This window comes from Camellia sinensis, chromosome 3, assembly GCF_055761805.1.
Source record: "Camellia sinensis isolate YWXY chromosome 3, ASM5576180v1, whole genome shotgun sequence".
Taxonomy (NCBI): domain Eukaryota; kingdom Viridiplantae; phylum Streptophyta; class Magnoliopsida; order Ericales; family Theaceae; genus Camellia; species Camellia sinensis.
Window position 1 is genome coordinate 93,806,887 of NC_138963.1, and position 13,783 is coordinate 93,820,669.

Genomic DNA, 13,783 nt, shown 5'->3' on the forward strand with positions numbered 1-13,783 from the left:
TTATTTTTTTTATTTTTAAAAAATTACTAACCAAAACGATATCGTTTTGATTAATTTTATTTTGATCCACTTGATCACTCACTTCAGGGATCACTTCAGTAAATCCCATTCTAGAGGATCCTGGTATAATCTGACTGGATTTTTTCACCAACCACACGCATGGCTTTTATCTTAACTTCTATTCTGTTTCTCTTTTATTTAATTACCTCCAAGGAAGTCCTTATGTAAAGAGCTCAACCACTAGTCTGATCTTTTATATTTGTGTGAAAATTAGTTGAGGTCTATCGATTAATCACTGTCAATTACGTTTAAACCAAATTTTTGCTAACAAAAATGTATCTACATTTGAAAACGTAATAAGACAATAGTACACAGATTACAATGATATCTTATTGTCACATTTTAATAATGACACATTAGTCAAAAGTTTAATAAAACAATAATGCACAAATGTCTTATTGTTACATTTTGAAAATAATGACATATTTCAAAGAAAAAAAAAAATTGATAGGACAATAGTAAACACATATTATAATGATGTTTCGTTATCACATTTTAAGAATGATGCATTTGATAAAAGTTTAATAAGACAATAATGCACAAAAATTCCATTATCACATTTTAAGAATAATGACACATTAGACAAAAGTTTAATAAGATAATAGTATACACATTAGAATAATGTCACACTATCACATTTTAAGAATGACAAAAATTTAATAAGATAATAGTGTATAAATGTCTCATTGTCATATTTTAAGAAGACTAACGCATTTGACAAAAGTTTAAGGGTAAATTACACTTTGTACCCTTGCACTTTACACAAAATCTCACTTTAATCCCTACACATCAAATTATGACACTTAACCCCCTACACTTTTGATCAAGTGTCACATTGGCCCTTTTCTTAATGCGGCGCGGGTTGAGCGGGTGCGGTTCAAACCCGCAAATCGCTCGCAATCTGAAATTTATATAAAATCCAAACCGCACCCTATCCTAATGTGTTTGCGAAACCGCACACACGCGTGCGGTTCGGATCGGGTTGGGTGGATCGGATAACCCTATGCCCAATCCTAAAAGCAATAGTGTTCACATTAAAATAATGTTACGAGTAAATTACACTTTGCACTTTTACACTTTGTATTAAATCTCACTTTGGTCCCTATACATAAAATCGTAATAGTCAACTTTTTGCACTTTGTCAAATCCCACTTTGGTTCTTATACAAAAAATTATGACAGTCAACCCCTACTAGTCAAGTGTCAATTTTCCCCTTATATTACTTCATTATTTAAGTTTTTAACAGAATTCAATAATGTAACAAACATGTGACTACAAAATGAGAGCGGGAAAGGAGATCGTTCTCATTTTCTACCAATATATACTTTGTCCTCCGTAATAAGTATGTGAGAGTTATATAATACAATATGTGTTTGTGTGTGTGTATGTGTTTATACGTTGAAAGTGAGGAGGAAGAGGTAAGAAAAATAGAGCTTTTGAAAATCAAAAAAAAAACGTGGTAGAGAAATCGTAAACTTTGTTACCGTAGAAAACAAAGTTTCATTATTCAAATTTCTGCAAAACCCTAATTTATCTCCTTAATTGTTCATAATTTACGTTTTGTTTTAGCTAAATACAATCAAAATTTGACATAAATTTTAGGACGAAATGTGTATAGATGATAATTTTTTTGTGATTTTTCTCTTTTACCCTCAATTTATAATCATATGCTTGTCACATTATTAACTTCTGTTAAAGACTTACATGATGAAATAACAAAATGAAGACATTGACATTTGACAAGAAGTGTCGGAAGTTGATTGCTACAATTTCATAAGTATAGAGAGTTAACTGTCATGATTTCATGTTGAAGGACTAAAAGTAGGATTTGACAAGAAGTGTAGGGGTTGACTGTCATAATTTCATGTGTAGAGACCAAAATAAGATATAGGAATGTTTTGGGAAGATGGTTAAAAGTTACTTTTTGTTTTGTGAGAAAGAAAAGTGGGTTAAAAGTTGAAAAGTGACTTTTAATCCACTTTCCAAAATAGGCCTTAGTGTAATGTGCAATAATGCAAAGTGTAATTTACACTAATGTCACATTATTACATTTTGAAAATGACACAAATGGAGCATATTCACATTTGGAATCTTCAGAAAATATAGTGAAAGGACCTTATGATGTACCTTTTCAAATGTAATAAAACTTAATAGTCTACAATAAAATTCATGGGACTTCTGGTGCATACTATTACGATACGAGACTTTTTGGTACAAAAGTTTAATATTTTAATTATTTTATTTTTAAGATTTACTTAATATAAATATACTTAAAAAACAAAAGGGTTGTTTGGGGTGTCCTCAATAAGTGTATTTTTTGTCTTTTTGGACTAAAAAATTGAGAAAGAAAATATAGATATTTGGGTTAACTTTTTGACTTTTTATGGAAAAATGTATAATAAAAAATTGTAAAAATTGGTTTACCGGAGAAAATTATGATTGGGAGTTGTGCAGCCGTAATTGTTGACTTTTGATGAATAGTATTAACTTTTTAACTTTTTGAGTAACTTTTTGGCTTTTTGACTTTTCTTGGACATGCCAAACTTGGCCTAAATATCAACAGAGAAATATTAATAAAAATTTTAATAAATAAAAAAATTATAAAAATGTAATGAATTTTAATGTTTTTTGTATTTTTTTATATTTGGTGATTTTTTTTAATATAAAAAAACAAAATTTGTATTTTGTAGTGTCTCTAGATTAAGTAAATTTTTTTAAAAAAATAATTTAAATATTTTAAAAAAATATCACTAAAAACTAAAAAATACATGTCGACAAGTCAAAACTGTGTTTGAAAAATTCAAAAGCAAACAGAGTAATTTATTTATATATTTTTATTTTGAAATTCCGAATTTAAGTTCAAAATCATGTCTTCATTACATTATTAAGAAAAAAAATTACAATAAAATCGTGTTAAAAAAAGGAACACTAAAGTCAAAGGTGTGTTTCTAAACTTTTGAACATTTGATCCAAGTTTAAATTTTCCGGAGGTAAAAGGACATTGATTTGTTTAAAAAGGCACCTATTTATCTATTTGTTAAGATGTCACCTATTTGTTCAAATATTATCTAATTGTACACGTGTCATTTATCTATTCAAATGTCACCTGGCTATTCATATATTTATTTTCCTCATTGCAACCAGCCACCACTAGCGTCTTTTAAGTTAATTTTTTGGTGATTTTTCCAAATATATCCTTATCACCAAAAAAAATTAAATCTTAGACTAAATAATATAGGATCTCATAGGCGTAGACGTTTCACCTATTATTAACCCTTTAAAAATATGTTTGTATGTAAAAACCAACTTCAACAATCATGTACGAAAAGCACGATATTAAAATGTTTATTTGGCTTGATTTTTCAAAAATTATTTTTAGATGAGTTATCGTTTATTTTTAGTAATTTTTTTTGATATTTTAATCAAAGTTTTGTATTTTTTAGATGCGCCTAATCAAGATGCCTTTAAAAAGTAAAACAAATTGACTAAAATATTTTTTTTAAATATTAAAAATAAATGAAAATTCAAACAAAAAATTGTGTGCATTTTTGCTCTGGTTCTTGTTTATTTTTAGTGATTTTTTTCAAAATTTGGTTTAACCTTGTCACTTTTTAGATCCATCTAATTTTGACATATCTAAAAAATAAAATATATAAATAAGAAATCAATAAAAACAAAAGAAAACCCATATAAAAATATGGACAAATTGTGACACTAGTCATTGTATTTTGGTCTGTATTATTTTGGTCCTTATAATTTTATTTGACTTGATTTTGACCCTAAATTTATGATTTTGTTTCAATTTGATCCAATTGATTACAACTCTTAGCATTTTTTATGAAAAATATACATAAAAGTGGCATGTGTCATATTTTTTAGAGTAAAATTATAAATTTACTAAACTCAATGAGATTAACTCAACTAATTTAATAATTATTTTTTGTCAAAAACACTAACGATATTATCAATTAGACCAAAATAACACAATTTAAAATTAAGAATCAAAATTAAACCAATTGAAAGTGAAAAGATCAAAATGATATAAGAATCAAAATATAAAATCACCAATATAATTTATTCTAAAAATAAATTTTGAAAATTGTAACCGAACAAAACCTTAGATTTCGGTAAAGTCATGGGACAAATCCACCTTTTCATTAACACGATCCAGCCAAAGATTTGCTTATTTCCATAGATCATGTTTGCCATCCTCAGGACTCCTGTGCTAACACTATTTTAATAAAATTTTTAATTTAAATATAAGGTAAAAATAAGGGAGTGTTTTTTTAAGGTCCCTAATAATAATAATTTAGAGGATAAAGGATACCCAAAAAGATAGTGATGCATCACGTCCCTGAAACAACTTGGCGCGCGTTTTTAATTATTTTGTGGACCAAAATACCCTTGCCAAAATCAACACAGAAACAAACTCATTCCGACGTCTAGTTACATTCCAAACATCCAGCATCTTCACGAATAGGAGAACAACAGAATTAGGGTTTCAACATCATCTGCACCATCGACATTAGAGTTTCGTTATCTTCTCCAAAAATCATTCTCATTCCTTCCTCACAAATTTCTCTGACCTAGGTTAAAGCTTCGTTTTCACTGCTCATCATCATCTCAGTCCATCTTCGTCACGTCGCGTCTTCATCTCGGGCCATATCAGCTCGTCATTCAAGTTTCATCCTAACTCTGATCAGTTTTTCTACAATACAACTAGATTTTCTCTGGAAACACAGTTAATAGCATTTTATAATAATCTTCTATAAATTAGGGTTTCAATTTCATAATAAAAAGCTACCTGAATTTGGAAAAAGTTATTTCTGTGTATTTTGAACTTATTCTTCAACATGTTTGTGTGATTTTATCTGTAAATTTCTCTGGCATTTGAATTTCTCTGATTTTTTATTAATGTACGTTTCTTCTTTCAATTTTCTCTGGCATGTTTATTTTCACAAAAATAATTTTTTGTGTTTTTATCTTATTCTTGAACATGTTTCTGTAATTTTGTCTATAAATTTTCCTGCTCCGTAAATTTCTCTGTAATATGTATTTTTAATTGGAATGTCTATTTTAATCTGGAATGTCTATTGCTTTCTTGCCTCTGTCTTAAGTTTCTCTGGTATTTATAATTTTCTCTGACCACATCACATCACTTTCCTCCCTTGTGTCTTTGTCATTTTTAATTTTCTCTGGAATTTTAATATTACGGACTGGAATGAATGTTTCTTCTTTGAATTTTCTCTGCCATGTGTACTTTGAGAAAAAGTTATTTCTCTGAATTTTGATCTTATTCTTGAACATGTTTCTGTCATTTTGTCTATGAATTTCTCTGCTTTGTAAATTTCTCTGGAATATGTATCTTTCTCTGCAATGTCTATTACACTCTTGCCCCTGTCTAAGTTTCTCTGGTATTTATAATTTTCTCTGACCACATCGCATCACTTTCCTCCCTTGGGTGTCTCTATCATGATTAATTTTCTCTGGTTGTGTATGTAAATTTCTCTTGCATTTTAATATTATGAATAGAAATTTCCTCAAGAATGTGTAATTTTCTCCAGAATGTGCATTTTTCTCTGGTATGTTTATTTTGTTCAATTCTTGATTTCAATATGGTGTAATTCTCAGTGGCATGTTTACATTACTTTGTTTATTTTATCTTTGCTAATTGTGGAATGGAAATTTTCTTTCGCTTGCCATGTTTACTTTTTTTTATCATTCATTTTCTCTGGTATGTTTACTTTTATATGTAATTTAAACAATTATTGAAAATTTCTCTCCCATGTTTATGATGCTGTGTTGATTTTCTCTGACATTTAATCTGTAATGTCCAATTTTCTCTGGCATGTCCAATTTTCTGTAATTTTCCCTTATCTGTAATTTTCTCTGGCATCTCCAATTTTCTCTTTTTTGTAATTTTCTTCCTTATCTATAATTTTCTCTGACATGTCCATTTTTCTCTGGGATTTAATGTTGACATCTTTATGTTTTAATCATTGTCTAGAAATGGCGAAACGTAAAAGCAGCGAAACACCGGAAACACCAAGCAAAAAATAGAAACTGTCTCAGTCTTCTTATGGACGAGGATCAAAAACCAGCAGCAAAACACTAGAAACACCAAGCAAGAAAGAACAACTCTCTCAGTCCTCTTATCATCTAAGATAAAAAACCAGCACTAAAACACCACAAACTCTTTCCCAAAACACACAAGTCCAAGTTGATGAAGCAACTAGCATCCAGATGAGTACCCCAACTTCAAAAGACTCAAGCTCAAGGGGGAAAAAACCTGTTAAACTCCACAGAAAGAGAGCTCACTACAGCATTCAATTCCGATCCAACCTCTCATCTGTCGTCTCCTTCTTTCAAACATTTAAATTCAGTTCAAAACATCTTCTAGAGCTTCAAAAGACCCCATTCTGGTATTTGATCCAAGCTCTAACCACTGGAAGGATGGATCCAAAGAAATCTAGGAAATCCGATGATGATGTAGTTGCCATAATCCAATGTTACAATGAAAAAACAAAAGCATTCACAGTTGGGAAGAAGAACTTGACCTTTACAATAAATGACATGACCTTGATTTTTGGTTTGGAAGGAGGTAAAGGAGCCATGTTATTAAGATACTCTAAAAAGCCAAAATCTGCATTCCTCAGGAGAAGATTCCAAAAGGACACAAGGCTCACTGGTCCTGTTCTTAAAAATGCCTTGGTCAAAGCAATGAAAGGCAAGCAACCAACTGACTTCAAAGATGTAGCAATCATTGTTACATTGTACTTGTGTCTCACCCTATTTTTTGCAACAAGTGGGAATTCAATAGGTTGGGTTTTTATAAAGTATGTGGAACCTCTTGAATCAATGAAACAGTATGATTGCCCGGAAGCAATCACATCAACATTGATTGATTCTATCATGGCATTGCACAAAACTCCAGAAAAAGTTACGGGGTGTGTCATTGCATTGCTAGTAAGTATAATATCCATTCAAATTTGCAGTAATCATACTTACAAATTTGTGCGTTTACAAAATTTTATTTACTTTCATTTTCATCACAGTATTGGCTATGTGAACATGCAACTATCATTGACTCGGAAGACAGTAACACAACTGACTTCCCAAGATGTGCCAAGTGGAACCTGCAAACCTTGACGAAACAGCTGCAGAAGACACCAGTCCACTCTCTTGCACCTCGACAGGTTAGATTCCTATTGCTACTGCAATCTCAGTGAAATTTCAAAATTTCTCTGACCACTGCTTTGTTTCCCTCCTTGTGCATTGATTGATTAAGATTAATTTTCTCTGAACTATCAATTTATGTTTTCTTCTTTGCTTACCACTGGTCTATTTCTGCCATTGTAATCAATTTTCTCTGCCATCCAAATTTCTCTGACCACAATTGTAACACATTAACTTATATGCCCTGATTGATTTTCTCTAATATCTTAATTATGTTGGTTGTTTCATAATTTTCTCTGGCCCATCAAATTTTATCTCCTTGTGTGTAATTTTCTCTACCCATAACTTATGTGCCTTGCATCTTTTATAAACACTGTTTATTTCTACCCTTCTAATGAATTTTCACTGGAATTCAAATTTCTCTGACACAATCATAGTAAAATATTAACTTATATGCCTTGATTGATTTTCTCTGATATCTAAATTATGTTGCTTGTTTCATAATTTTCTCTGCCTCATAAAATTAACTCTATGTCTTTAATTTTGTTTGACCCATACAATTTTCTCTGAAGTTTGTTTCCCATTAGTATCATTTAGATGAATTTTATTTTCCTTATTTGAATTTTTTCTCTCAGTGAATTTTGTAACATTTCTCTAATAAAAGAGTCTCCTGTTACAGATTGATAACAAGCAGCTAGTCAAAAACCCATCAGAGGAGTTCTGTCTTGGCAAAAAGACGAAGAAAGAATTAAAAAAGGCAATTGTCAAATTCAAGGAGACATTACAAGATCCATCTGAAGATCGAGGGAATGAACAAGCAGAAGGCAACACAGAAGAATACGAAGCCAGCAATGGACAAGAACATCAAGCATGCAGCACAGAAGAAGAAACCAGCGAAGAAAGTGAAGAAATAGAACCAGAAGACAAAGAACAAAATGAACAGAAAGAAGAAGACAGTGAACAAGAACATGAAGAAGAAGATGAACAGCAAGAAGAAAACAAGGATGAAAGTGATGAAAAAGAAAATAATGAGCCGATGGACCAACAGCATGATGGCATTTGTGGCTCAACAATGCATCAGCCTGAAGAATTTGAAGAATCAAAGGATGCCCAAATTGCTGATCTACGCCTAAGACTGAAGGCACTTTCTCAATCTAAAAAAGAAGAAGACAGAAATTGGATTGAATTACTTGCTGAAAAGGATATTTCAATAAGAATCCTGACATCACATAACTCAGAACTTCAAGAAAAAGAAAGCACAATCCGAATGAAACTAAGGATGTTAGAGGTTGAAAAATCAGACGATACAAAAACAATTCAACAGTTGAGGTGTTCAAATTCGGAGCTTGAAACTGAAAAGGCTAAATTGCATGAACAAGTTCAAGAACTATCCGTCCAACTAGCAACACAACCATACCGAACACCAACACAACTTCAACCACGTGGTTAATGAAAATCTTGAGCCACAAAAAGTTATGTCCTTGTGTCAACATAACTCAGAGAAATTTCTATTTATTATAATTTTCTATGTCATTGGTAATTTTCTCTGGAAGTTATATCTCTCTGAACACATTAGTTATATTTCTACTGCTCATTTCATTTCTCTGTATATTTTCTTATTCCATTTTTGGGGCTTGTTTGATTTTCACTGTGTATAGTTGGCATGCAAGTGGAACAACAACCAACAACCCAACAAGTACAAATGCCACACAAACAACAACCGAAACAAAAGACAAAACTCTATGGTAACTGCAAAATATTGAATTAAATAAATTTACATATTGAAATATCATCTGTTGCTTTAGAGAAATTTCATTTTTCCTAATATTTTCACTGTCTACAGTCAAAAAAGATCCGACGTCAATGATAAAAAATTTAAAGGCAAAAGAAAGGAAGGAAAAGCAGCATGATCCAGAATTCCAATATCCCAAAGTTGCGAAAGTGACTAGAGCTTCAAAACAAGCTGCAAAGCAAGTTGAGCAAAGCACGAAGGACAAAGAAGTGCTTGATGCTGATGCGTACGTCTTGCCTCAACCTATAAACATTAGAAAATCTTGGGTCTTTCCACAAACTCTTCCAATTTCAAGATTGATAAAAGATCATATAAAAGACATCTTGCAGCACATATCAAATGTGTCTGAGCTTGAGTAAGTACAACAAACAAAATAGAACATAACAAACAACAAATTACAAACTTATGTTGCATTAACAACAATTTAATCCCTTCTTTGTCATCTTGTAGAGCTTTAATTTGGACAAGTGAGTTGAATCTCATTACCTTTGAAGACATTGGAAACCTAATAAAGCAAAAAGAAATTGCCAACAATGTAAGTCTTTCCCTTTCATCAAAATTTCTCTGCAATGTTCCATCAGCCTTTATAAAACAATATTATAATTATAAATCATATTTTTCAGGTCATTAATGGCTATGGAGAGATCATTTTGGCTGACCAAATGAGAGAGAGACAACAACCAACCTCATTTTTTTTCACATCCATGTGCTTAATATGTTACTACTATTTTATTTGATTTTCTCTGGAATTTACTTACTACTTTCTCTTCTTAATATACTTCTTGAAGTCAGTTGTGTCACTAGTCATAACAAAACCATTTTTGATTTTCTCTGAGCACAGAATTTCATCAAGATGACAAAAAATCAAACTTTTCGAGTGTCCTTATTTGACAAGCATATTGAAACAGCATGGAGGAACTATAGGTTCCTCCATTTCCCAATAAATACTGGAGGTAATGAGAAGTCCACACATGGAAATCACTGGACCTTGCTTGTCCTGGACAAACAAGACAATTTATGGAGATTCTACAACTCACTGAGGCCAAGGAGGGATGATGCAGAAGACAAATATGTCAAAGATGCAAAACAATTGGTAACGAGTGCAAATTTCTATGATCCATCATCATCTTTATGTGATGATAATTTTCATAGAATCCCATTGACTTGTCCGTAAATTTCTCTGTTATTTAAAAATTATTTTTTTGCAACAAGATTACGTGGAGAATTTTTTGAAAGCTTGCCTTGAAAGAGACGCTCAATCACAACCCTCTTTCAAATTAATAAACTCACAAAACACAAGTTACAACTTTGAGTATGTCAACAATGCTCCACAACAAGAAAGCGATTTGTAAGTTTCATACATCTATAAATAAGATAATCTGATTTGCATGTTTCTTAAAACTAACCATACCTATAATTTGTATGCAGTTTGGATTGTGGCCTCTTTGTCTGCTATATAATGAAACAATATAGCAAGCATGAACCTATCAGCTCCAAATTGTCCACACAAGAGATAAGGTTGATGGGGGCAGAACTCATAGAGAGATTTGTGACCGAAGTTGGCCGGTCATGGACTGAACCAATTGAAATATCTCCAGAAGAACCACAAATGTAATAGTGAAACTAGTGAAAGGAAGACAATGTACATATCCACACAAAGAAAATTGTCTGACATATATGTATATATCCTTTCTTGTTGATACATTGAAGGAATGATGATCCTTGACAGATATGTATATATCCTTTCTTGACTAATCTAAATTTCATTTTTTTTTATTTCAACTAATGTAAATTTCATACCTATCGATGGTTAAATATATATATATATATATATATATATATATTTTATTGTCATTCACAGAGAAAATTGTCTGCAGAAATTTCTCTGGTATGAACTACCAGAAATTCACAGAGAAATTTAACTTGTATCGTCCCAAGGGGATGCCTATATGATCATGTAATCTGTAATACTTTGTGTTGGTACAAAACAATCATCAAACTCAACAAAACACAAAGCACACAGTAATTTTATCTGCCACTGAAAATTTTCATTGCATGAATTTCAAATTTCAGAACACAATGCCCAGATAGTTTTCTTTGATGGTGAAAAATTTCTCTGGATGAATTTGACAGAAAATGGAATTTCTGAGTTATGAATTTCTCTAGGTTGAGTGATTTGGAGAGGAGGAATTTCTCCGAGTTGGTGAGGAAAATTTCTCTGGCTTTGACACAAATTTCTGAGTTGAAGTGAGTCCAAAGAAATTCTTCCCTGGTCCAGAAGAATTCTCAACTCAGAGAAATTTCAAAAGACCTTGATTTTGTTTCTTGGTTGTACAATAATTTTTTATATGCTCTGTCTGGTGTGCACATTTCTTGAAATGACTGATATGAATCTACCAGAAATTTACAGATAAATTTAACTCATATCTCGCCAAAGAAGGTGCCTATATGATCATTCAATCTCTAATGCACTGTGTTAGTACAAAACAATTATCAAATTCAAAAAACACAATCCACACAGTACTTTAGTCTGCCATTGTCAAATTTATGTGGATGAATATGAAGCTTCAAAACACAACACACAGAATTTTCTCTACCATAAGAAAATTTCTCTAGATGAATTTGACAGGTACTACAAACCCACTGCCTATAGTATATATCAACAAACACACTTTAACTGATATTGAAAAATTTCTCTGGATAAATTTGATTGATATTATTATATACACTGTCTAAAAAACACATTTCACAAAACAAAATACACAAAGTAATCATCAAATGTATTATTCAATCAATAAAATGTATAATCCTCAACTATTTAACAAAGGTTCCTTGTATGTCCTCTTATTATGGTGACCAATACTCTCACAACGACTACACTTAATCACCTTTTTAAACTCTCCAGTAGAAGCTATTCTGTTCTTCTTCGGCCTCCCAGCAGGTCTCTTGCTCAATGGAGGTAAAATCATAGCACCTTCAATGCTACACACAGGTTTTCAACAGTTGGAACTGGGCCAATCGAAAACGAGTATGCTTGACAATACATATCAGCATGAAAAAATGGTTCAACAAATGAATTCAAATTCTTTCCACTCCTAAAAATTACAGCAACAACATGTTGACAAGGATACCCATTTATTTCCCATTTTCGACATGAACAAGTTCTCAACCCAAGTTTAACCATAACCGAAGGAAAACAATGCACTTCAAAGAAATTATCAGATGATAAACTCACATTCTATGTCCTCCCGTCCAAAAAAGACTTCTCTAACACACTATCCATACGAGGACACAAAATTTTATTCCATTTATTAGAGAGCAGCCTCCTATCAGACCTTATATTCATGATTTGCAACCGTATCATGTCCACCAAATTTGTTATTGGCAAGTGCCGAGCTTCTCGTATCCATGAATTGAATGACTCAGCAACATTTGAATACATCTCACCATAACGTTTCCCCGCAAAATATGCATCACTCCAATTTTCATATGGTAAACTTCTCAAGAAAACACTCACAATGTCTCCTCCCTCACTTTTTAATTCATTTAACTTGAAATGAAATGATGCATTTGTTGGAGCATATGCACATTCTGAAAACTTGGACACAATCGTCTCTCTAACCAAATTTGTGTTTCCACATGACAACTTATCCCTCAAATTTCTCTTTAGATGTTCCAGACAAAATCCATGAAAGCAGTTAGGGAAAAACCTAGCAATTCCCTCAACAATTCCACAATGTCGATCTGATATGAAACTTATCACCCTTTCTGATCCTAATACTCCATATAAATGTTCAAGAAACCAACACCAATTGTCTTTATTCTCAGCATCAACAACAGCAAAAGCTACAGAAAAAAACCTACAAAACAAATAGGAACAAGCATATTAGATATACACATACAGAGAAAAATAGAACAATAAACAACCAGAGAAGTTTGACACTGCCAACATCTAGAGAAAATTCACACATTGGCAACATCTAGAGAAAATTCACTTAGTGACTAGCTATAGAGAAAATTCACACAATCATAATATACAGAGAAAATTCACTTAGTGACCACCTACAGATACAATTCACACAATGACAACATCCAGAGAAAATTCATACACTGACCAAAATCCAGTGAAAATTCTCACAGTGGCCACAACAATAGAAAATCCACACAGTGGCCAAAACCAGAGAAAATTCACATTCACTCAATTCCTGCATGTATAGAAAATTCACATACTTAGATAAATTAGATATATTTACAATTACCTTCATTCCCATCTTTCCCCGTTGCAGCAAGCATAACTCCTTTGTATCGTTCTTTCAAAAATGTTCTATCAAGAAAAAGCAGTGACCGACAATATTTGAAACCAGCAATGCATGCATGAAAAGCCACAAACACTTTTTTGAAACGCTTGTTATCTTCAAAATCTAACTCAAAACGACTCCCTGGATTGTTCTTCAATGCCTCATCAAAATACCACCGTAATTGATCAAATGACAAACAAGAATCTCCATATATACTACATTTTGCTTTTTCAACACCCAACCAACCACAGTTATAACTGATTGAGACCCCATACTTGTCTTTCATTTCTTTCACAACATCCACTGGACGAGTCAAAGGTTTTGCACTTACCTCTTCAAGTACCAGCCCAGAAACTAAGCTGGAAGTCATCCTCGAATGTTTACTCGTACGAACCGCCACACCACACGTATGTTCATTGTTCAAAGTCCTTATGTAGAAGGACCCATTTGTTTTTTC